The sequence below is a fragment of the Bombyx mori genome, chromosome 14, assembly GCF_030269925.1.
Source record: "Bombyx mori chromosome 14, ASM3026992v2".
Taxonomy (NCBI): domain Eukaryota; kingdom Metazoa; phylum Arthropoda; class Insecta; order Lepidoptera; family Bombycidae; genus Bombyx; species Bombyx mori.
This window is the reverse complement of record NC_085120.1, coordinates 9,922,778-9,950,688: the sequence shown is the minus strand read 5'-3', so window position 1 is coordinate 9,950,688 and position 27,911 is coordinate 9,922,778. Positions and strand designations below refer to the sequence as shown.

General features: G+C 38.1%; 1 protein-coding gene across 4 annotated transcripts in view; it reads right to left on the bottom strand.

The window, feature by feature from the left end:
- Positions 1 to 27,911, bottom strand: part of LOC101743927 (brain tumor protein) — a 486,142-nt gene that overhangs the window by 400,147 nt on the left and 58,084 nt on the right. The gene's annotated exons all lie outside the window — the stretch shown is intronic.

Here is a 27,911-nt window from a genome sequence, read left to right as displayed (position 1 = left end):
ATATAAAAACAAACAATTTTGTTTTTCCTTTGATGTGTCCCCCGTCGGACGGATTCCTTTTGTTTGTTTTAAGTTTATTATATACAAAAGTTTAGATGTTTTATTTATCGATTGAGGCACTACGAAGTCTGCCGGGTCAGTTAGTATTTTTCATAAACTTATAGAAGGTAGTTGACAAAATATTGATATTTCGACCAAATAAACTAGAGTCATCCGTGATCTTGGAAATTTGGAAGTATTTGAATAAAAAACACACATCTTTTGAACGTCTCACCAAAAAAATATTGCTTGATACACTAATACCCTACCAAGTAATCAAAGATACGTATATCCATGACCTTAGAATGCCATGCCTTCATTAGGAAAATTTAAATTCAGGTCATCGCGTAACTGATGGTCCTTCAGAGCTGTAAATGGTAATTTTAATAAAATATAAGCTGCTAAGTACCTCTGAGACTGCGAGCTGCTTCAAACCAGGGTAATACTCGGGCGAGGAATTAGGTCTCCTTGCAAATTTGGTGTTTAATATACTTTGACAGAATAGATTCTCAATTGTTTATTTTATTTTATTTTTATTGCGTAGATGGGGGACGAGATCCCAGCCAACCTGGTGTTAAGTGGTTACCGGAGCCCATAGATACCTATAACGTAAATGCTGCCACGCAGCTTGAGATATGAGTTCTAAGGTCTCAAGTATAGTTACAACGGCTGCCCGACCCTTCAAACCGAAACGCATTACCTACTGCTTCACGGCAGAAATAGGCAGGGTGGTGGTACCTACCCGTGCGGACTCACAAGAGGTCCTACCACCAATTTATCGCCGGATCTTCTTAGTGGATCGAGATTCCGATCCCGTGGTAGATATTCTGCTCTTCTTGGTGGAATAGCCCCTTAACCGAATAGGTAGGCAAAAAAACAGCAGACCTTATTATATACAAGTGTAACGAAGAACCTTTATTTATCTAATTTTTATGTAAAATCTTTGAAACTTTTTAGTTTAAAAAAAAAAGATTTTTCATAAATATATTAACTGAAGTCTCTGTCATTAAGAAAAAGATGAGTTCGGTTTTACTTAATTCAATAATACTGTGTAGAATAATAGTTTGTGGAAAATAAAGGCTTAAACAATGTTGTTTTCTTAATATTGTACATAAAACGCAATTAAGTCTTCTATTATTTTTCAACCATTTTTAGAATATTCCATATAATTACATATACAAATATAACAAAAAAAAAAACAAAATATACCTTAGTCTAACTTTAACGTTCCTAACTGCGTCCCACGCCAAGATGCGCGTTTTATTTAAAATTTATAGCAAGTTAAATGCACAAAGGGACGCATTATATTTTAGCTTGCACAGCATTCGTTCCGGGACGCTCCGTTTCTTCCCGGTTCATCTTCATTCTGTACTCTTTATCGCTAGTGTTTCGCGAAATAAACGATATCTGCTTAATACCCACTGAATTCAAAGTCTTTACTTGAATGGATAGCGGAAATAATTAACTCGAGTCTAATAGGCGGAAGCAATCCTTTGAGTTTTAATCTTGCATTAAATCCTCAGTAATAATAAATATAAGAAAAAGTCGGTGGTGGCCCAAATGCAAAAAGCAGTCTTGCTGGACAATGCCCGTATAGTTCGCCGGTTTCTCACCCAATAGTCCCTAACGCTCCGGCCGATTGTTGCCCACCTCGCCGGAGTGTGTCCTGCCGTCTTCTCAGGCGAGGCAGTGTTGAATACACATAATAATAATAATAGCTGGAAACAAATCAGGCACGGCCATGCGACCCTAATTTAGGACACCCCGTGTTACGCGTTGCAGAGACTGACATACATACTTATGTACGTATTATGTATGTATTTAAATTGAAGTTGTCGTGGCCTAAAGGATAAGACGTCTGGTGCATTTGTATCTAGCGATGCAACGGTGTCCGAATCCCGTAGGCGGGTACTAGTTTTTCTAATGAAATACGTACTCAACAAATGTTCACGATTGACATCCACGGTGAAGGAATAACATCGTGGAATAGAAATCAGACCCGCAAAATTATAATTTGCGTAATTACTGGTGGTAGGACCTCTTGTGAGTGTAGGTACCACCGCCCTACCTATTTCTGCCGTGAAGCAGTAATGCGTTTCGGTTTGAAGGATGGGGCAGCCGTTGTAACTATACTGAGACCTTAGAACTCCATCTCAAGGTGGGTGGCGACATTTACGTTGTGAATGACTATGGGCTCCGGTAACCACTTAACACCAGGCGGGCTGTGAGCTCGTCCACCCATCTATGCAATATTTTTTTTTAAATAAAAACGTATTTCATAATACCAACAGATTTCTCAACATAACTTTGGTGCATATAGTTGTAATTTTATTTATTCTATTAGAACCACTTTGATGTTTGGATGCCGCATTTTTTTATGGCATTACATATTAATTACCGATGTTTCTGTACTGCTTTCGTCCACGGAAGACGGAGACGAAAACTGTACATTGTAAAGGGGAATCTCAGAAGAAACGTTTCAGCACGCTATGACAATAAATACTGTTACGCCCGTAAGAGTACGCCATCTATCGCCGAATAGTCGAACGAATATCGAAGGATCTAATAGCACCTAGAACGCTCGAGAAGTACAACGCCATCTATTGTCAGATAGCAGAAACACAATACTAGAAATGTGTGGAATATTCTCGATAATGTGGAATTTTATTTATCTCGAACCATAGCGCGTAACTACTTATATACTATCGGCACATTAAATAAAGAGGAAATCGCTATTTAATTCATAATTTTATTAACCTTCGCTCACCGCAGTCAATAAACACACTTCGTTCAACAACACTAAATACATTACGAAAACAATTAAACTCGAAGCGATAGAATCGAATCTGTCGACTTATAACACAATTAGTACGCGCTCCGTATAGCGGCCGGTTCGCGATGTTCACACGCAACCGGTTGCGCAACTGTCGTTGATTGGTCGACACGGTGTAAACGGGGACCGGTTCCTTACACACGACAGCGAAGAATCGCTAATTAATTTTTCATGGTACGCTATTGTGATTTCTAGCTCACTGAGTTTCTCGCCGGATCTTCTCAGTGGGACGCGTTTCCGATTGGTAGATTCTGCGAAGCACGGCTCTTGCTAGGGTTCATGTTAGCAACATCGTCAGGTTGGCTCACCTACTAGTTAAGGTTACGCTGATATGGTCTCTCTAGACCATCAGCTTAGGTAGGGAAAAAAAGCGACCCGAACGTGTATTCCTTAGGGGAATGATTACAGATTCTAAGCTCAGAGGTGGTCTCAATGCTTTTTTAGCTTTCGTTCATTTATTCGCGTAACATGAATTGCGTCCACTAGTTCTCACGCTTAGTACTCTGTTAACTATGTACTAGTCCTAATGTAGCATAAGCAAAAAAAAAAACCGAACAAGCTCCTGTTTCATCAACCACGGAATCTGACTATATTTAAATTTATTTAGACTCTTCTGATAATAGCAGCTCAATAAATAATATGATAGATAAACAATACAATGACGGTTAGCATGTGTTAAAAAGGCAACATTCATGTTGTTGAATCTATGGGCTTCAACTTCAACAACAGACTTTGATCTCGAAAACCGATTGCGGGCGAAATAATCAGTTATAAATGTTCAGTGTTGGAAACACGTTACAAAACACTGACCTTTGATGCCATATCATCTCATCTCATTTCATTTAAGTTCATTCCAGTTGATTAACGTCTCAAATTAATTATCTTCATTTCATTTCATATTATCATTTATCATAAAAATAAGAATATAAATATATAATTAAAATTAAATACTAAATTGATAATATTTAAATAATATTAATAATAATAAATAATAAAAATAAATGAAATGACCGTTAATTATATGCGATATTGTGACTTGGGGTCGTTGTACTCCCCCCAAGAGGGAGGACACGGAGCGGGGGATCCTACTGCCCCATCGTAATCTCCCTGACCAGGCAGCGGGCTTGTTATCTCCTAATTCGTCCGTTAAGTACTTAGCTCTTGCAAACATTAATAACAATAATAATAAAATTTCCCATCACCTAAGTAATACATATAAATATTCTTAAATATATATGATTTTTATATTTTGATCAAATTTGGGTATAGGCCTCCTCCAGCTTAATCCAATTTTCTTTGTTCTTAGGTCGTTTCATCCATTCTTTTCCAGCGGTGACTATGATATCATCACTCCATCGTTTCATAGGTCGTCCTTTCCTTCTTTTCCCATTAGGCCCTTTCCATTTTGTCACTTCAATTGTCCATCGTTCGTCACTGTAGCGTGTTACGTGGCCAGCCCATCGCCACTTTAATCTTTTACTGAAGCTTAGGACATCAATTAGTTAGAAAGAGAGAGAGAGAGAGAGAGAGAGAGAGAGAGAGATAGAGAGAGAGAGATAGAGAGAGAGAGAGAGTATTCTTTATTGTACACCAAAAAACAAATAAACAGTGCGATACATTAAATACAAAAAAGTACAAGTGGCGGTCTTATCGCTAAGAGCGATCTCTTCCAGACAACAATCAGGTAGACAAGAATCATTTGGAAAAGAACTACGCGCGGTGTACCAATCCAGTGAAATGCATATACATATATGTACACATACATATACACATACATACATATATCCGTAAATATACATACAATTATTAAAAAATTTATTCTGTCTTTTTTCGTATAAATTCACTTGCAAACATTACCAGCGATAAGTTCGCCGTTCTACGCAGCTGTGTGTATTGAGGTCGCGTGCGTCCGCGCACGTGCATTACTCCGTGACGTGTCGCGATAACTTTCTTTGTTTTCGATGCAAATGTGGCGGCGCGGCGGCGAATTGTTTTATTTATTTCGTAATGTAACATAATCATTGTTTCCGAAACATGTTGTTTTAAAAATGTCACATGCCGTTATTATTAAGCAGTTGTTCATTATTAAATGGCTTGTTTCGGCCACGAAGTTTAATAAAGCTTACGCGTTAGGATTTATTTATTGTTTAATATTCATTAATGAAATGTATACTAGTCTATACTAATATTATAAAGAGGAAATAGTTGTTTGTTTGTATTGAATAGGCTCCGAAACTACTGGACCGATTTGAAAAATTATTTCACTGTTTGGAAGCTACACTATTCCCGAGTGACATAGGCTATAATGTTTTTTGAAAAAAATTAGGGATCTCTACTAAAACTCAATAATGTAACCCAAGGTGTAAAAAAATTACCTAAAATATTCTTTACATCGCGTGCCCTGCGAAAACTATTGATGATAGAATAAAATAATGTACTACGACTTTGAAGAACACATTATTAATTACAAAAAGTATCGCGACAGCATACGTTTAACTATTATAGTTATGCCACAATAAGTGTTCTTTTATTTAAAAAAATTAAAAACGTCAAATATCGTTGAAATTTTTGTTAAAGACCCGAGCGGAGCCAGAGCGGGGCGCTAGTTATTAATATAATGGTACAATAATAATCGTATCTAGTTAGGCAAAGACAAAATACATAGTTATGTTCTATTTGTTGCTCTGTTAATAGATCCTTTTTTTTCTTTTTTTTTTACTACTTATAAAGTTTCGGTGTTACCAATTAGAACGATTTGGCATTAGTCAGTTTACTTATTCACCATGTCAATAACAAAACGAAAGAGACAATGTGATAATGTGTGACTATACTGAGACCTCAGAACTATATCTCAAGGTGTGTGGCGCATTTACGTTGTAGATGTCTATGGGCTCCAGTAACCACTTAACACCAGGTGGGCTGTGAGCTCGTTCACACATATAAGCAATTAAAAAAAAAGATAAATAAAATTTATCATATGGAATAGTAATTTTCGATTTCGTCGATTTACGATCATTTGTCTAACACTAGTCTAAAAATAATGAAAAATAACCTTAATGCCAAACATGTTAGCTTCGTGACTGAAGATAGAAAAAAATTATATTGGCAAAATCAAGTAGGTGAATAAACAAATCCTGTATAGGTCAATGAAGCTTCTTTAATCTTAAAGAATTAATTCAAATCAGAGTATCTATATATTAATACGTGAAGCAAAAACTTTGTATCCCTTTTTACGAAAATTGCGCGGACGGAGGAGTATGAAATTTTCCACACCTATAGAGAATATAGAGAAGAAGTGCACAATGCTAATATTTTTTTTAAATAATGAATAAAAGATACATAAAATCAATAAAGAAAACATTACACACACTACTTACCATGTATTTGACGCACACACGCATGCATACTATTTATTGTCAAACTGTTGTTCTTGACGTCTGTTGTCAAATTGAGAATAAATTAAATATTGTTTGTCTTTGTTCATATTTTTATAGTGTAGTCTTGGCGAAATTTGTGATTATAGAAATATAAAATACAATCATAATAGTGTACAAACTTAAAATTCCAATTAATTATAGTCGAATTTCGACTACCGCGGGACCTCTAGTTATGAATAATACGTGAAACGAGAAAATTATCAGAATGTTTATTAGCAGGATATTCTGTAAAATTTAAATGAAAACACCTGAGTGGGTGAATAAACAAATCCTGTATAGGTCAATGTAGCTTCTTTAATCTTAAAGGATTAATTCAAAACAGAGTATTATGAATAATACGTGAAATGAGAAAATAATCAGAATGTTTATTAGCAGGATATTCTCCTAAAGATTAAAGAAAACACCTTTCCGAATTGGAAATTCTAATCCTACCGTAATCCTTACATTAACTTGCAGAGTGAATTCTAATTACGACATCATCACTACTCACTCCACTGTTACTGTTGGGTATAGGTCTGTCTCAATTTACAAAAAAAAAACCAAAAGTGGCAGTAAGTTTAAGTGAGCCAAAAACTAGACTCATCGCCAACAAATTGGAAGAGGTTTAACAGGGACGCTTGTAATGGATGTTAAGAAGTCATTACTCTTGGAACTCTGACCTCATCTCGTACTTAGATAAGGTTTTTTGAGTATCTTTTGCACGATAGCCGTCGGAGCACCATGGTTCCTAATGGATGTGGATGGTTTTAGGCACCTCAAGAACTGGTCACCGTCCTCGTCGAACCCGCTCGACGAAAGGCTCGACGAGTAAATTAATCTATAGACACAGCCCACTGAGTTTCTTCCCGGATCTTCTCAGTGGGTCTCGTTTCCGATTCGGTGGTAGATTCTGCGAAGCACTGCTCGTGCTAGGCCCAGTATTAGCAACACTTCCGGTTTGAGCCCCGAGAGCTCACCTACACGCTAAGGTGAAGCTGAAATAGCCTCTCAAGGCCATCAGCCAGCCAGCCAGCCAGTAGGGGGAAAAAAGAGTACCTAGTGTAAAATTATCTCACATCCAGTTCAGTTCCTTACGCATATTCTCAATTATGGGCATTTGTAATATGACGATACTAACGAAGTTTGAATTATAGTGAACATTCATTTCTTTTAGGTCACATTCAGTCTCAGCTGAGTGTATCAACGGACCTCAGAAACTGAAAAGTATGCGAAGCGTCGAAAATAATATCGAGGGTGAAAGGCTATTTTTTAGCTTAGTTGGATGGACGAGCTTAGGCAGGGTGGTGGTACCTATCCGTGTGGACTTACCGCCAGTAATTACGGAAATTATAATTTTGCGGGTTTGATTTTTATTATATGATGTTATGCCGTCACCGTGGAAGTCAATCGTAAGTACGTATTTCATTGGAAAAAGTGGTACCTGCCGGCGGGATTCGAACACCCTTGCATCGCTACATACGAATGCACCGGTCACCGGACGCCTTATTCTTTAGGCCACGACGAATAAAAATTGTAATCAAAGGTCTGTTTTATTTTGTATTAGCATCAACAATTCGATGTTTTTAATTGAACTTCAATTTAGTTTACTTCATTCTAATAGCTAAAGAAGATTTTTTGTTATGATATTTGAAAGATAATTAGCCCTCCAGTAAAGCTACAAAAATTTCGCTTAAGCCTTTCACTACTTGGTATAATGATAATAGCAGACGCAAGATAAAATCATATAACTAATTTTAACGATGTCTACCTTACTAGAACCGACGGATATACTATAGCATATGTGGCTCACTGTGATATAAATACTTATGCGAAGTGCATTTAGTCAAACACAAATAAAAACTCTATTGATTGTGAATCTCTAGTGCCTTTGCCTCATACCTGTTTCCGACACAGTAGATCCTAACCTGTTTTTTGGCACAATATGATTGGACGAACTCACGATCCACCCTGAATATAAAAAGCGTATCTAAATCTTCTGGTATTACCGTCGAATTTGGACCTTAGGGCGAATATTAATAAAATTGAAGATACAACATGGATTTAAAAGATCGAAATCGGCTTTTCAATCACACGTAACGTTCACGTGGATCCGGCAAGCGGGGATCCGAAGTGGACTTTCGAAGTCGTCGTGGCCTAAAAGATAAGACGTCTGGTGCATATGTAGCCATGCACCGGTGTTCGAATCCCGCAGGCGGGTACCAATTTTTCTAATGAAATACGTACTTCACAATTGTTCACGATTGACTTCCACTGTGAAAGAATAGCATCGTGTAATAAAAATCAAACCCGCAAAATTATAATTTGCGTAATTACTGGTGGTAGGCCGTCTTGTGAGTCCGCACGGGTAGGCACCACCGCCCTACCTATTTCTGCCGTGAAGCAGTAATGCGTTTCGATTTGAAAGGTGAGGCAGCCGTTGTTACTATACTGAGACCTTAAAACTTATATCTCAAGGTGGGTGGCGCATTTACGTTGTACATGTCGATGGGCTCCGGTAACCACTTAAGATCAAGTGGGCCGTGAGCTCGTCCACCCATACAAGCAATAAAAAATAAATAAATAAAATTACTTTGTGGTTCGGTTTAGTTATTAAGTAAGTTGTACATATATAGTAATGAGTGATTAGGAAGCATTTGCGGCAGTTGCAGAAGGCCGGCGCCACACACAAAAGGTACACCGGTTAATACTCAGACGGTCTTTTATTTCCTGAACGAATGTTTTCGACAAACCAACTGTTATCAAACAGTCAATTAGCGAACAATCAGACCGTGACGGTTACGTAGTCTCCAAGGTCGATTGACTCCGACACGCTCCGGAGACCACGGTACGAATCTACTTTACCGCTTGAAGGTCGACACCCGAAATAGCTGAGTTGCGGAGACGCTTAGAGAGAGGAGGAATAGAGATAAGGACCACGACGATTTCATTACCAATAATCAGTATAATACAATTATTAGATCGCCAAAAAAATAAAAATAAAAGCACAGACGTTGGATGTAGTAATGTAAATTATTTCTTCTTTTTAATCAAAACTCCTTAACTTAAAACCGAAATACACAATCAATTGGCGGGAGATTCAGACGAAATGGAGATACTTAAACTTAAGCTTAAACTTAAACATTCGCGAACTCATAATATATCCAGTCGTCTTTTATCCTGAAAACGACACAGAGGGTAATAAAAGTCATAGTCAAACAAAAATCTATAAAATTTCTACGTCTACGGACGTCTAATATCAATAAACACGAAAATTCCCATAAAGTTGACGACCACGGTCGTTTAGTCATCGATATTAATCAACAAATGAATGGTGATGAAATAAAAAAACGCGTTAAAATGAAACCCTCGAATCTTAAACATGGCGTTCGATGGCCTAATTACGGTCGCGACAATGATAATTTCCACGCAAATGGAAATTAAAAACGTGCTACCCCTAGCTTTGTACTGGTGGTAGGACCTCTTGAGTCCGCGCGGGTAGGTACCACCACCATGCCTATTTCAGCCGTGAAGCAGTAATGCGTTTCGGTTTGAAAGGTGGGGCAGCCGTTGTAACTATACTGAGACCTTAGAACTTATCTCAAGGTGGGTGGCGCATTTACGTTGTAGATGTCTATGGGCTCCAGTAACCACTTAACACCAGGTGGACTGTGAGCTCGTCCACCCAGCTAAGCAATAAATAAATAAATAAAAAGCCGATAAGAGCGAATATGGTCCGTAACATTATATTCCTTGAAAAATGAGGTCATATATGATTCATGTTCATTTTGTTTGATTGCTTCTACTGTACTGCGTAGATATTGAAGAACTAAATAATCTGATGCGATAAGGAATTTGGACAAACGAGCGTATAGATCGTTATCTTGTGAGCGTTATCATTGAGATTCCTACCCAACTTTTTTTATTATTTTATTGCCATTGTAGGCAGACGAGCATACGGCCCACCTGATGGTAAGTGGTCACCGTCGCTCATGGACGTCAGCAATGCCAGGGGCAGAGCCAAGTCGCAGAGCCAATATCGACGAGTGAACGAGTTCAAGGCCTATCTGATGCTAAGCGGTTACAGGGGACCCGTCGATATCAAAACCCCTCAAAAAGCACAAAGCCCAAACCTCGCAAAGGCATTATCACGGCAGAAATACGCAACGCACATACCTGTGCAAATTCACGAGACATTTGTGGTTAATCGATAATAGAACACAGCAGGTGATGATGATGACGTAACAATCATATTCCAAAGATAGAACCCACTTGTTTAACGTTGCCACAATTTTCTGGGGACTTGGGATCATAACTTCCAAACTTAAGGCCTGTAATATAATTCTAGTACTAACTAACAAAACCCGATGCTTAAGCGGTCACTCTACGATCAGCCGGTAATTTTAATCATTGCTAAATTATCTTCTGGAGTTTGAACTGTCTCGAAGTTTGGCCACGAAGGGGCAGTTAAATTCTCGCATAGGGTTTAGACTGTTATATTGAAAATAGCGGGAAATTTATAGCTTTTATTAGCTTCAAACCGCGTACTCAACTTACGTAACTATACCGAGACCTTAGAACTCCTATCTCAAGGTGAGTGGCGGCACTTACGTTGTAGACGTCTATGGGCTCCGGTAACCACTTAACACCAGGTGGGCTGTGAGCTCAGCCATCCATCTAAGCAATAAAAAATAATAATAATAATACCGCATTGCTTTGTTGAGAACTCCCATCATTTTAGACATACCTCTATATAGCTCGCGGGAACCCTTGGCCCGAATAAATAAGTCATAAACTATCATGACGTCTGCTTCTTATGGTCCACCCATCCACCCATCCACCCATCCATGCGAAAAAATAAAAAAATATATATACAAAACTGTAATGTGTAGGTAAATTGTGTGTTAAAAAGCTAAGTTTATTTTAAATACAAGTAACATGGACATCATCTATCCGGTAACAACTTAAAACCATTTAGCACCAGGTAGACAGTGAGCTCGTCCACACATCTAGACAAAAACAGGGTTCGACAATTTAATTATATTTAAATTTCTGAGCAATGTGTTAATCAAATTTCTGGAAATTAATAATAGATATGTCCGTTTATCTTCTAATTTGCAATGACACTGTTTATAAACATTTCCACTTTCTTATCGTTGTAGTAACAAAACAAAAAAAACAAGAACTCATAGAGCTTTATCTAACACAAACTAACACGAACGAATATTGAGGTATTTACGATTTTATTAAAAGATCGTTATCCGAAACTTATTAAGAGCTTTTCTTTATTAATTCCGTTAGCTTTATAAAGCGCCGGTCATTACTCGTTACGTAAGACGCGACGATTAATCATCTCGCTTCATTTTCGTCAGGCTTGACGGATTTTGTTATTAAACTAAATAGCGAATCTTTTTCGTGCCGAAACAAATATTTAAACTAATTAAATTGGACTTTTAATCGATATCACATAACTAGATTTGGAGGTATTTTTTTCTACCTATTCTAGTGACCTCGAGGGGTCATACTAGATTCACCAAGCGAATGGGTGAGCTCACTCAATGGGATCTAACCTGAGGACGTTTCTAACACTAGTCCTAGCAAGATCAGTACTTCGCAGAATTTGCCACCGGATCGAATGCGACCCTCTAAGAAAATCCGGCAAGAAACTCAGTGTACGTACGACGTATATACGACGCAGACGTAAGTAACAGCGTCAAATAAAAATCATAAATTTTAATATGCGTAATTACTGGTGGTGGGACGACTTAGGAGTCCGCTCGGGTAGGTACCACCACCCCGCCTATTTCTGCCGTGAAGCAGTAAGGCGTTTCGGTTTCAAAAGTAGGACAAACGTTCTATTATTTGGGCTTTACGTTATTGATAGCTATGGGCTCTGGTAACCACTTGGGGGGTAGTCAGCTCGTCTCATCTCAGCGATATTCTTCTTCTTTTCAATCGTGACACTCTTGATATCTTGATATCTAGAGTGGTCGTGATCGTCATTTAGTGATGGAGGGGGCAGAGTTGATGCGTCTTTTTTTATTGCCCTTTTAGGCAAACGAGCATACGGCCCACCTGATGGTGAGTGGTTACCGTCGCCCATGGACTTCAGCAATACCAGGGGGAGAGCCAAGCCGCTGCCTACCGCGTCTCACGATGTCCCGCCATCTCTCCCTGCTCGAGGCCATTCTACTGCACTCATTTAACGGACCTCCCATTGCAGTTTCAATTTGGTCGATCTACCGCATTGGTGACCAGCAATATAGAAAATTTCAAAAAAAATCCATTCACCCACATAACTTACTTAAAAACCTCAAAGATATCAGGTACAATGACAACGTATGAACTACACGAAAGGTTGTTTATCAAGGAGCCAGGTTAAAAGGGTACGGAACACGATAACTGCGTAACGACCTCAACACGACCTCATTTGTAACGCTGATAAGACGACCTATCCTAACTTTTATCTTTAACGTTGAATTGTAAATTTTTCCGAGACGATAAATTCAAGTTTATTTTATACGGTTTAAATAAACTCAATGGTTATTTTCCGTATACCTTGAATTTTTGGTTAATTGTTTAGACTATAAGTATAGAAGACCGTAGGTTTGAGGCGATATTTTATTTATTTGCATCTACCGTTCTTTTAGTCAATAAAAACTATACGATACTAGATTAAATTACTTTTTAATATTTTATTAATTCAAATTTTTTGTAATGTTAAAAAATCGTGTGTGTAGTTTCCACTACAAGTGGATGAATTAAAACTAGTTTTACGCTTTGATTTTGTGTTATTTTTTTTTATTGTTGCTTTATTATTTTTGACTTTTCGGATACTTCACAGTTGTTGACTATGACAGACTAAGTTGTTGTTTGTCGGCTTTTGAATGTTTTTTTTTTTTTATTACTTAGAAGGATGGACGAGCTCACAGCCCACCTGGTGTTAAGTGGTTACTGGAGCCCATGGACATCTACAACGTAAATGCGCCACCCACCTCGAGATATAAGTTCTAAGATCTCAGGTATAGTTACAACGGCTACCGCACCCTTCGAACCGAAACGCATTACTGCTTCACGGCGGAAATAGGCGGGGTGGTGGTACCTACCCGTGCGGACTCCCAAGAGGTCCTACCACTAGTGAAAAATGTGTCACTCAACGCGAGATTAAACCATAAAGTAGTTTTATTTATGTCTAGTACTTGCGAAAGACGAAAAAATGAAGTGCATAGTAACGGTAGGGTTGACAGTCCCACAGAGACATCCCATGAGTGAGTGAGTTTCATGCCGTATTCAGTGGGTCGCGATTTCGATACGGTGGTATATTCTTCGAAGCACTGCTCTTGGTAGGGCTAGTGATAGCAAGTTTGAGCAGGGCTAGTGTTAGGTTTACTGGTGGTAGGACCTCTTGGGAGTCCGCATGGGTAGGTACCACCACCCTGCATATTTCTGCCGTGAAGCAGTAATGCGTTTCGGTTTGAAGGGTGGGGCAGCCGTTGTAACTATACTGAGATGTTAGAACTTTTATCTCAATGTGAGTGTCGCATTTACTTTGTAGATGTCGATGAGCTCCAGTAACCACCTAACCCAGCCATTTTTATGTGATCGAGCCCATAATAATAATAGAATAATTATTTTTTTAATTATTATATAAATACTTATTTATAAAAACAAAAATGGACCTGTTGTTGAAATTCCACCAACATTGTCACCAGCATAAGTACCGCCACCAATTAGTGGCGTGTCTCCGATACGTCCAACCATTTTTGTGACCAACGAGATAAACCGAGAGGGAATACAATGTTGCTGACGAGGATGTCGAAGATAGAGCGAAGTGGAGGAGTAGAATAAGGAGAGCTGAATAGTTAAGAAGAGAGAGAGACTCTCAAGGCATCTCGTACACACTACGTTGTTTTTTTTTATTGCTTAGATGGATGGACGAGCTCACAGCCCACCTGGTGTTAAGTGGTTACTGGAGCCCATAGACATTTACAACGTAAATGCGCCACCCACCTTGAGATATAAGTTCTAAGATCTCAGTATAGTTACAACGGCTGCCCTACCCTTCAGACCGAAACGCATTACTGCTTCACGGTAGAAATAGGCAGGGCGGTGGTACCTACCCGCGAGGACTCAAGAGGTCCTACCACCAATTGTTGCGCTCATAGGCTCCGGAATGCCGCCACGTCACTCCTTATCGCCGCCAGCAAGTTTATTAATTATGCGGGTTTCGATTTACATACAAAATGACCGATAATGAACAGGTTAAAGATGTTCATAATTCTATTTAAGTGCAGTTTAGTAGAACGATAGCAAAGCCGTAAATCATTAGCATTATCACTTCACTGACGTGTGATTGTTCTAAAAGTGGCCACTGGATTGGAGCGTTACTACAACTATAAAATAGCTGAGAAGTAATTGTAATTTATTATAGTTTATTATAGTAGTATTTGTCTTTTAGTAAAGTTTATTGGTATTATTTTTCGGTGGTTACAGATGCCGATCACAATATAACTGATGCCACTTCGAACTTTTTTTTCATTGCTTAGATGGGTGAACGAGCTCACAGCCCACCTGGTGTTAAGTGGTCACTAGAGCCCATATACATCTACAACGTAAATGCGCAACTTACCTTGAGATATAAGTTCGAAATGGTAGTGCCCACCAGTAATTACGCAAATTATAATTTTGTGGGTTTGATTTTTATGACACGATGTTATTCCTTCACCGTGGAAGTCAATTGTGAACATTTGTCAAGTACGTATTTCATTAGAAAAATTGGTACGGATTCGAACATCGGTGCATCGAATGCACCGGACGTCTTATCCTTTAGGCCACGACGACTTCAATTATTCGAACTTCAATTATCTTAACAGCTACCCCTGTCTTCAAGCTTTTATACTGGTGGTAGGACCTCTTGAGAGTTCGCACGGGTAGGTACCACCACCCTGCCTATTTCTGCCGTGAAGCAGTAATGCGTTTCGGTTTGAAGGGTGGGGCAGCCGTTGAACTATACTTGAGACCTTAGAACTTATATCTCAAGGTGGGTGGCGCATTTAAGCTGTAGAGTAGGGCTCCAGTAGCCACTTAACACCAGGTGGGCTGTGAGCTCGTCCACCCATCTAAGCAATAAAAATTAAATAAAAAAAGTCGGAAGGCGTGACTACTTCTTGGTAGGGACAGCGAGGACGGTACTTTCTACCCGTGCCATACAACTCCACCTGGATAATGCCATACGTCTTCAACTGGACAATACCATTCTATTCGTGTCTATGAACACCGGTATGTACTTCACTAGTGTGAAGACTGGTGATGCACCGTGAATTCGTTCACATATTGCAATTTTCTTTTACTTCCTAGCATTCTCTCGGTCTATTTCCAGGGTCCGCATCCCACTTTTTTTATTGCCTTTGTGGGCAGACGAGCATACGACCCACCTGATGGTAAGTGGTCACCGTCGCTCATGGACGTCAGCAATGCCAGTGGCAGAGCCAAGCCGCTGCCTACCATTAAGTACTCTCCGCAAGTCTCGTTTGAAGAAGGATATGTTATAGCGCTCGGAAAACACCATGGAGGGGAGCTCATTCCAAAGCCGGATGGTAACTTAAGCTCCTCCACTTTTCCCGATCTTCGGGTCTATTCTATGCAATAAATAAAAATGTACTCAAGTTGTTTGTCGTTTTATTGTACGTACAGGAAGTTGTTTTTAAGAATTTTAATTGAGAGGGATTGACGATTGAATACTCGAGCATCTGCGCGTGAATCACTATGAGTAATACGGTTCTTGGCTTATCGTAATGGCGACAATGTGTTTTGCGAGATAATTTTATTTGAACACGGAGAACTCTCGGCCGTCTTGCTACTGTGTTTCACGCTAGTATTATTTTTTAAATAATTTTACTGGCTTCAAACTCTATGTAAGGTAATTTTTTGCAAGATGATTCCGCTAAATTTCAATACGTGCGATGAACTTGAGAAAATATGAACGTGTATCAGGGACCGATGACAAAACAACAATTGTAATTTTTCTAACCAAATATCCGGAATAGCCGGATCGACAGGATGAAATTTTTATATTAATTTTTAATTGGGCTTACTATTTGAGATTTCTTTTTTTAATGTCACTTAGACTCGACGCTTGAAAGGAAAACGTGACTAAGCGACAATGCGTGACCTTTACAGTAGACTAATTTAAAGTTGAAATACCTGAGTTGAAATAGTCACGTTTGCCTTCCAAGCATCGATATATTAGCAGTAGGACGTCTTGTGAGTCCGCACGAGTAGGTACCACCACCCTGCCTATTTCAGCCATGAGTTCGAAGGGAGGGGCAGCCGTTGTATTGTAAAAATTGAGACTTAGAACCCATGGCCGGTGGCGGCATTTACATTGTCTATGGGTTCCGAGCTCATCCTATCATCTAAGCAATAAGAAAAACGTTGAAGAATGGGAGAATAGTTATTAAATAGAACTAAGATTATATATGTACGACTTTAAGTACCATAGTGCCGATATTCACGGCGCAATAGTCTCTTGAGACTTTACGAGAGCAAAATAATTAATTATCAAAAGGTAGCGGTTTCTTTGCAATGGCTCGTGTATATAAATGAATAGAAAGTAAATACAAAATTTGTTTCGTAATCGAACGCTTCGAGTTTTGGGAAATTTAACGTTTTGTTTACATAATTCAGTTACGAACAATGGTTCGTAGCTTCGCACGCGTAATGCGTAATGAGTGTGGTAATTTTTTTTTCGGACAGACTTTTTTTTGATGTCAAGCGTGTAAATTTTTACTGGTGGTAGGACCTCTTGTGAGTCCGCACGGGTAGGTACCACCACCCCGCCTATTTCTGCCGTGAAGCAGTAATGCGTTTCGGTTTGAAGGGTGGGGCAGCCGTTGTGACTATACTGAGACCTTAGAACTATATCTCAAGGTGTATGGCGCATTTACGTTGTAGATGTCTATGGGCTCCAGTAACCACTTAAAACCAGGTGGGCTGTGAGCTCGTCCACACATCTAAGCAATAAAAAAAAATAAAAAAATTGTAAAAGTACAAGTGAGTAAATGCTCCCACTTATACTGAGACATAAAACCGAAGATAAAACTGCTGTTCCGCCGCTACAGGTGGATCCCATTTTTTTTTTATTACTTAGATGGGTGGACGAGCTCACAGGTCACCAGGTGTTCAGTGGTTAGTGGCGCCCATAGACATCTACAACGTAAATGCCACCTTGAGATATGAGTTCTAAGGTCTCAGGATAGTTACAACGGCTGCCCCATCCTTCAAACTGAAACGCATAACTACTTCACGGTAGAAACAGGCAGTGTAGTGGTACTTACCCGTGCGGACTCACAAGAGGTCCTACCATCAGGAAACATTTACAAAAAAAAAGTGTGTGTGTCCGCTCCGACGCACGACTGGAGTTTACTGGATATAAAAAATTAAACGAAACAATACGAGAAATAGTTCTATATTACGACAACACGATACACTACAGATTATTAACAAATTAACGAGACACAAAACAAACGACTAACAAATATATGAAAATACAATAATGAGAGAAACGCGCGATCAGTACGAGGCTTTGTGGCGGACTGCCGGCGCAGCAGCCCGGCGCGCATTTCGTGTGACATGCGCAATCAGGCGCATAACGCATTTCGTGTGACATGCTAGTACGATTTTGGTCCCCATAATTTTCATACCCCGGGCCTATAGATGTAAATCGATTCTAAAGGAGTAAACTCCAAAAACCTTTTTAATTTATTAAGGTTGGTGTTTTGCCTATTGCCAATAATGCTGAACACAGCATTTGGTTGCTTCTGCGTAAACACGAACACTCGACCGCTGGAAACCCTCGAATTAATTAGCTTGTTTCACAGTAATTAGCTGTCAGATTGTAATGTAACTTCAATTGGCATATCCGTCAGAGGCTATTAAATGTTTAGGATTGTTCATGCATCAAATCTATACTTATTAATATTAGGAGGAAAGATTTGTTTGTTTGTTTGTATTGAATAGGCTCCGAAACTACTGAACCGATTTGAAAAATTCTTTTACTGTTTGGAAGCTACACAATTCTCGAGTGACACGGGCTATAATCTTGTTTGAAAAAAATTAGGGTTCCTTACTAAAATTCAATAATGTAACTCAAGGTGTAAAAAAATTACCTAAAATATTCTTTACATCGCGTGCCCTGCGAAAACTATTGATGATAGAATAAAATAATGTACTACGACTTTGTAGAACACATTATTATTTACAAAAATTGTTGCGACAGCATATGTCTAACTATTATAGTTATGCCGCAATAAGTGTTCTTTTATTTTAAAAAATAAAACAACGTCAAATATCCTTGAAATTTTTGTTAAAGACCCGAGCGGAGCCGGAGCGGGTTGCTAGTAGATATAGATATACGTTGAAGGATATGAACGGCATCATTGAATTAGGTGCTTTAAGGTTAGACAGTATCAAACCGTCCACCTTGAGATGCGATATATCGGTAGAAAGAGACCGAACTCCTAAAAGAGTGGGATCGGGTGAGTGATACTGGTGGTAGGACCTCTTGTGAGTCCGCGCGGGTAGGTACCACCAGCCTACCTATTTCTGCCATGAATCAGTAATGCGGTTTGAAGGGTGGGATAGCCGTTGTAATTATACTTGAGACCTTAGAACTTATATCTCAAGGTGGGTCGCGCATTTACGTCGTAGATGTCTATGGGCTCCAGTAACCATTTAACACTAGGTGGGCTGTGAGCTCGTTAACCCATTTAAGCAATAAATAAAAAATAGACACGACGCACAGATATTTTCAGTGAGTCCAGATTCTAAGGCAGATGTTAACACATTCTTCCAGGTTGAGCCCTGTGAGCTTATCAACCAGCCAGTACAGTGAAGTCAGAATACCCCCTCTAAGTTATTGGCAGATCATCATCATAGTCATTTACTCTTGGCAGAGTAGTCGTGGTCATGTGGAATCCTTGCTTATTATACTTTGACGGCTGTTTTCCATAGTTCGCAAACTGACGCTTGGCAGATAGGAAGGCAGAAATAAAAGTTGAGATAATTAACTCTAACTAACCAGGCCAATAAAAAAAGGAAGCTATTTTTCTTACAGTTCTAAGCAACTTTGAATTTTTTTTTGGTAATTAAAATTTAATAAATTTCCATATAATCGCTTAGGCAAAATGAAGTCAAATCTTCTACAACAGTGTGGTTGAGGTTTGAAGCCTCGATACACGAAACTCGCTGGCGAATAAAATAGAAGATATTTTTATCAGAGTTCTAAAAAACTTTGATTTTTTTTTGTTAATTTGTTAAAATTCGATAAATTTTCAAAAATCGCTAAGGCAAAGGGAAGTGAAATCCTCACTAACCAGGCCAATAAAAAAGCTATTTTTCTTACAGCTCTAAGCAACTTTGAAAATTTTTGGTACTTTATTAAAATTCAATAAATTTTCAAATATTCGCTTAGGCAAAAGGAAGCCAAATCCTCACGAACCATGCCAATAATAAACAGGCTATTTTTCTTACAGTTCTAAGCAACTTTGAAAATTTTTGGTACTTTATTAAAATTCAATAAATTTTCAAATATTCGCTTAGGCAAAAGGAAGCCAAATCCTCACGAACCATGCCAATAATAAATAGGCTATTTTTCTTACAGCTCTAAGCAACTTTGAAAATTTTTGTTATTTCATTAAAATTCAATAAATTTTCAAATAATCGCTTAGGCAAAAGGAAGCCGAATCCTCACCAAACAGCCCAAAAAAAAGCAAGCTATTTTTCTTACAGTCCTAAGCAACTTTGAAAATCTTTTGTTACTTTATTAAAACTAGAGGTCCCGCAGTAGTCGAAATTCGACTATAATTAATTGGAATTGTAAGTTTGTACAGTATTATGATTGTATTTTATACTTCTATAATCACAAATTTCGCCAATACTACACTATATAAATATTAACAAAGACAAACAATATTTAATCTATTCTCAATTTGACAACAGATCTCAAGAACAAAAGTTTGACAATAAATAGTATGTGTGCGTCAAATACATGGTATGTAATGTGTGTGATGTTTTCTTTATTGATATAATATATCTTTTATGCATTATTTTGAAAAAATATTAGTATTGTGCACTTCTTCTCTTTATTCTCTACTAGCGGCCCCGCTCCGGCTCCGCTCGGGTCTTTATCAAAATTTTCACCGATATTTGACGTTGTTTTATTTTTTTAAATAAAAGTATTCTTATTGCGGCATAACTATAATAGTTAGACATATACTGTCGTGGCACTTTTTGTAAACAATAATGTGTTCTACAAAGTCGTAGTACATTATTTTATTCTAGCATCAATAGTTTTCGCAGGGCACGCGATGAAAGGAATACTTTAGGTAATTTTTTTACACCTTGGGTTACATTATTAGAGATTCATACAAGGATCCCCAATTTAAAAAAAAAATTATAGCCTATGTCACTCGGCAATAGTGTAGCTTCCAAACAGTGAAAGAATTTTTCAAATCGATTCAGTACTTTCGGAGCCTATTCAATACAAACAAACAAACAAATCTTTCCTCTTTATAATATTAGTATAGATAAGTGCGGAAAATTTCATACTACTCCGTCCGCGCAATTTTCGTAAAAAGGGATACAAAGTTTTTGCTTTACGTCTTAATAATATATAGATTCGATAAATTTTCAAATAATCGCTTCGGCAAAAGGAAGTCAAATCTTCTACAACAGTGGGGTTGAGGTTTGAGGCCTCGATACACGAAACTCGTAGATGGGCGCGCCGACGATTTCGTCGTCGCGAATTGCCATTACTTCGCTTCGGAGACTTGGAATCAATGGATATTATCCAATTGGAGAGGACCGAACTATTCATCGGGAATGAATGCAGGCTATAAACCATAATTTGGGGATTGGTATTAGGGCAGCCCCATACCCCAGAAAAGCTGCTTTCCTGTGTAGAAACGGACTTCCCTCTTGCAATAAACAGACGAGGGTATATATCCGTCTAAGCTTGAAACATTCACAAACACGATTCAGGCTTTAACCACTCATTCCAATGAAAACAACTGTTTCTTATAAGCTAAAACTAAATAGATCGCCCTCTTATAAGTCTGTAATGATATTTTAATGCTATTTTCGGTGGTATGTTATTGAATAACAAAAATTGAATGAGAATTTTGTAAATGCCCGAATCGGTTTTGAGTGCGTCAGTGAACAGCGCCATCTAGTTACCGTGAATGTAACGAATTTGGAAAAAGGTTGAGAATTTTATGTCCTTACATTGTAATTTGATTCGAATAACATCTTTTTCATTGTAGTTTTGACGAAAAATTATGTTGGTTAAATTATTAGTAGAGGCTTTTTGCAATGTACACAACTCAGTAAGCGCCCTGAGCATGTAAAACATATGTAGGAATCTCACGCTCATACTATACAAACTTTATTTGACTATAATATTATATTTTTCTACATAGTTCATATTTTCAGAAGTCCTAATGCAACAAATTTAATCATCCAATTAATATAGTCAATTAGAAATCTTCTTAAACGTAATGTCGCTGTGGTGAAGATGAAATAGCTTCCCTATTTCAGCTTTTCACCATAAATTTTTTTCCACAGCATAAAATCGCCGTGAACCTCACTAACAGCATTTTGGCCTAAGCTAGGTCGATCGCTTTTTTTTCCTAACTAATCTGATAGCCTTGAGAGGCTATTTCAGCGTAACCTTAACTAGAAGATGAGCTCACGGGTCTCAAACCTGACGACGTTGCTAACACGAACCCTAGCAAGAGCCGTGCTTCGCAGAATCTAGCGGCGGCTCTAGTAAGAGCAGTACAGAATCTACCACCGGATCGGAATCGCGTCCCACTGAGAAGATCCGGCGAGAAACACAATGGGTTATGCACAAATTTATACACCCATTCATGAAATAACATATTACAACATAATAATAAAATTGATCGCTTCCTAGTTACTATATCACTACATCTGAGTTCGATTCCCAGTCGGAACCACTGCTTTACTTAATTTTATTTATAGACAAGCAAAATTTTAAATCGAATAATAATAATTTTGTATCAAGCTAAAGTTCGGGAGTTAAAGCTTTAGTTTATCTAACAGACAATCATCTCTAGCACTCTACATATACCTACTCTACCTGTACACAACTCTATATGTCTCTATATATCAACTCTATGAAGTAGTTTTACGAGAGACATTTGTTAACAAGTGTTCTGTATTTTTAGCCGTCTTCAAAAAAGGAGGGGGCTCTCAATTCGATTGTATTTTTTTTTAAATGTTTGTTACCCCTCATAACTTTTGACTGGACGAATCGGATTTGATGTTTCTTTTTTTACTAGAAAGCTGACGCTAGAAATTAGTCCGTTTCTGATAATGGTATCCATAAGAAAACCGTATAAGTCTTAAATTTCCATTAAGTACGTCCGCGACAAATAGATGAATAACTCAATAACTCAATATCACGCCAACCGATTTCGATGATTATTGTTTTTAGTGTATATATTAATTAGTTTTGGAATATCTTTTTTTTTTCAATTTGTAGTCGGTTTTTCTTAAAGCATGTATATTTACAATTATTTTACTTGCGTATAGATAGGCCACAACTCTGTACCTATTTGTTCGCGCTCACAATACTCATACGTCTTTGAAATTTTCAAACAGAACATATTATCGTATTTCGTTCGATTTTAAGCTTCTAATTTGGACATTTATAATTGTTTGTCCAGCTTGAACGATCATGTGACGGGTTCATGAACGCAGAGCCAAAACCGGTGGGCCTACAAACTTGAAATGTTAATAATGTCTTTTATATTTTAAGGATTGATTGCGGAAAGAAATTTTGAAAAATCATCTCAGTAAGGATAAAAACGGACGATTTAAAAATGATTATGTAAAAAAAGAAGCTATCCATTTTTAAATTAAAATTAGAGAATTGCAGAGAATCAGGTACACATTGCACCTGCTTATTTAAAAGTCGTCGTGGCCTAAAGGATAAGACGTCCGGTGCATTCGTGTTGAGTGATGCACCGGTGTTCGAATCCAAAGCGGGTACCTATTTTTCTAATTAAATACGTACTCAACAACTGTTCACGGTTGGCTTCCACGGTGAAGGTATAACATCGTGTAATAAAAATCAAACCCGCAAAATTATAATTTGCGTAATTACTGGTGGTAGGACATCTTGTGAGTCCGCGCTGGTAAGGTACCACCACCCTGCTTATTTCTGCCGTGAAGTAGTAATGCGTTTCGGTTTGAAGGGTGGGGCAGCCGTTGTAACTATACTTGAGACCTTAGAACTTATATCTCAAGGTGGGTGGCGCATTTACATTGTAGATTTCTATGGCTTCCAGTAACCACTTAACACTAGGTGGGCTGTAAGCTCGTCCACCCATCTAACCAGTACCAAAAGTAGAAATAAGTACATGAAATTTTGCAAATTTTGTTCTTAAATGGTAAAATTTAGGGTTTTTTTGTTGCTTAGATACGTGGACAAGCTCACGGCTCACCTAGTCTTAATTGCTTACCGGAGCCCATAGACTTCAACATCGTAAAAGCTACCACCCACCATGCGACTTAAGTCTTAGTTTTAACAGTACTCTTCAGCAGAGGATAATAAGAAAGAAATGAGAAGAAGGTAAGTGATAATATGGCCGTAGTTATATTTTAAGTATGGGTTAAATTAAAAACTAGTGATGAAAATTCTCAAACAATTCATCAATCTCATTTTTGCAGTGATTAAATATGAATTATTTACAAATTGTTTTAAACATTCGTGGCCGTTTAGCAAACTCTATTAATGTACGGGCGCTCCATTACATTGATGACGACTGCCGGTTATCAGCTGGTAAGTATATTGATAGTTCTATCCGTGAGCATGGCGCTTGCAATTACTGAAACAAAAATCCGGAAATTCATAAAATATGAATAATGTTTAAAGAATGTATTTGTAACGCGTATATACGTGTTAAACATAAGATCATTTTATTTATATTTAACACTTCCTAACTATATTATATATATATTTTCGCGTAGGTACTATAAAAAAAATATATAGAAACTTTTATTTCACCCATAAAAAAAAAAAAAACTATATATATTTAACACAATGTTTTTTTTTATAAATTATTACTATGTTATTATTTTTATTTAATTCCTTTAAGTAGATTTGTTTTAAGTTTAAGATTAGCGTGAACCCCTCTTTTTGAGGGTAAAGACCTCCTCCAAATTCGTTTACTTAATATTAATGATAAATTAAATGTTTTTTAAATGATATAAATAACAAAAGGAAGTCAAATTTTCTACATCAGTGGAGTTGAGGTGTGACCTCGATCGATACCGCGACGGTTTCCCCCATTGGGGTGAAATCGACGGGGAACTTCTGGAAAGCTAGCACACATGCGTTGCTGCTGACTTGACTCTGGGACGCGATATGCGCCATCCGAGGGGCTCCTGTACCAAGCCGTCAGGCCTGAAGGAATCACGACACTGCCTTATAAGGTCAAGGCTGAACCGGGAGAGGGTATTTATGGGATTAGAACAGCCCCATCAACCCCATCACAACTGCTTCCCTGTGTAGAAACGGACTTCCCATTAAGTTGAACGGAATTATACTATATATAGGACAAATTGTGAAAAAATCATAAGCGAGATTTAGGACTTGTTTCGTTTTATCAATGAAAAAAATACATTATTTATTTTTAGATATTTTTATTATTATTAAATACAAATTCATATCTGAGTTTATGGTTTTTTAACTGATTTATTTTATTTTATTTTAAATTAAAACGTTGAACGGAGTACGCATATACGGTATACCGTTAGTGCAAGTGAGACGCCGCATTACTTTGAAAAACACCACGGATCAGCGCCATCTAGTTTATCGTTACAGAATTAATTTTATGGTAGAGTTTTGTTTTGTACTTATGGAATTATTTTATTTAATTTTTATGTTTTACAATTAGATTTTTTTTTCTTGTGTGCAACACTTTTTGCGTAATAAAGACTTATTATAAAATAAAGATTGGTTATAAAAAACAAACTTAGTAGCCAAAATTATTGGACTAGCTATTTTAAAGACACACCGGATTATGTAATTACCGATAAATAGGTTCTTTTTAAAAAAAATACTTAGAGTAGCAACTAGCAACACTGCACAGTATAGTAATAAGTACAATTAGCAATACATTGGAACTATGATGGACTATCCAGGATAGGCAGTTTCGGATTTGCCTCACGAATGAGGGCTACTTACCAGTTTTCTGTCAGTGGAATAGTGAAGAACCGTGTTCACGAATGCTCACGGATGCTCACCCGTACTTACGTTCAGTAGTGGTTTTCTTTAATCTAATTCGACCTAGTCCGTTTCTATTTTCGCAAAATAAGGTACAAGTAGATTACCACCACCCCGCTTATCATTCCCGGGATCCTTTGAGAGTGTTGGTATAAAATTCAGACTTCAACTAATGTTTTTAGGTGTAGGCATTCCCCTATTGATTTTTGAAGGGCGTCTTGTGAGCCCACACGGATAGGTGCCACAGCCCCGCATATTTCTGCTGCGAAGCAGTAATGCATTTAGGGCCTCAAGAGCACGGCAGCCCTTGTAATGTAAAAGCGGGACTATGTCTCATATCTCAAGGTGGATAAAGAGCAATTATGTTTTATTTTATTTCCTTTGTAGGGAGACAAGCATACGGTCCAACTGATGATAAGTGGTTACCGTCGCTCATGGTCGCCAGAAATTCCCGGGATATAGTTAAGTCGCTGTATAATATTAAATCGCGTTGTTTATATCACTGGGCTCCGGAAACCACTTAATACTATCCGGGCAGTGAGCCCATCTGCCTATCTGGGCAATAAATCGTCTTCTCGCATTAAAACTGTATAATCTCAAAACTTACTAATTTTACAGGAGAGTGTTTTAAATCTTTGCAACATTAATTTTAAATTTTTTCAGTTACATTATCTGTCTTTTAAAGTAAGATAAAATTATGTATTAATTTTGTTAATAGTAATCAAAACATAGATAAACTAAAAAAAAAAAAAAAACTAAAACTAAACTACGCTCTTTTGACAGTATTTATGAGACAGTGTCATCACGGATCCTCTTGATCCATTAACGGTGCTTTTAGGCACTTCAAGCACCGGTCACCGTCCTCGTCGAACCCGTCGCTTGCGACGAAGATCTCGACGAGCGAATTAACCCACAGACACAGCCCACTGAGTTTCTCGCCGGATCTTCTCAGTGGGTCGCGTTTCCGACCCGGTGGTAGATTCTGCGAAGCACTGCTCTTACTAGGGTCAGTGTTAGCAGCTCTCCGGTTTGAGCCCCGCGAGCTCACCTACACACGCTAGGGTAAGCTGAAATAGCCTCTCAAGGCTATCAGCATAGATAGAAAAAAAAAGATGATACCAAATGATTACGCATATTAACCTAATTTCGAATATTTTTGGAAATTGTACACTTTTAATGCGAAAAGACGAAATGTCTAGGAGCTTCGAATTCCATATAATAATTAATGAGGTTTAATTAAGAACATCCGATGTCGTTTCAATATATACAAAATTTTCCTGTCCCTTTTCGAACATTTGAAACAATTGTAGTCACTATTACATACGAGTTAAGTCCGAAAATAGATTACCATTGAATATTTACCTCTTATTTTCCTTATTAGTTTGAAACAAATCGGAGTTTTATGTCATCAATTAATGTTATGTTCATTTTGCCGATGAAGGAATGAAATGTTGAAACTGAGAAAATAATGTATCATCAAAATCGATCGGGATGTTTTTTTTTTTTGTTAACCCTGGCGTAGGCATTCGGAAATGACCACAACTTTTTGTTATTACCAAAAATAGAACGTTAAAAAACTCGCACTAAGCACACAGATAATGTTTTGCGTTTACTGGTGGTAGGACCTCTTGTGAGTCCGCGCGGGTAGACACCACCACCCTGCCTATTTCTGCCGTGAAGCAGTAATGCGTTTTGTTTTGAAGGGTGGGGCAGCCGTTGTAACCATACTGAGATCTATATAACTTATATCTCGGGGTGGGTGCCGCATTTACGTTGTAGATATCTGTGAGCAGCAGTAACCAGTTAACACCAGGTGGGCTGTGAGCTCCTCCACCCATCTAAGCAATAAAAAAAAATGTTACAATACAAAAAATCGTGTCCGCCTGCGGGATTCGAACACCGGCGCATTCGCATTGCTCGCTACGAAGACACCGGGCGTCTTATCTTCCAGTCCGCGCGTGAGCGCACAGCATTAGTGAAACCGTGCACGCCAAAACTTAAGGCGAATAGCCCGAGAGCCCGTGGGATCTACCTGTATGTATTTGACCAGACCTGAATTTTCGTACATTGAGACCCCTATACCTACCATGCATGAGGTGGGGACTCACTAAGCTCAAAGTGGTCGACGCGCCGAGCGCTCAGGTAGGACAGGTACCGATTTTGACGGATTTTAAATCCATTTGACCACGTCTGCCGTTTTGAAATTTTGAAAATATATGATTATTATTATCGGAAAATAAGAATGGCAGACCATTATCGCGCATTTTACTTTGTGGCAGACCACTTTGAAAATGCTAAATTGCATTTGAAAGTA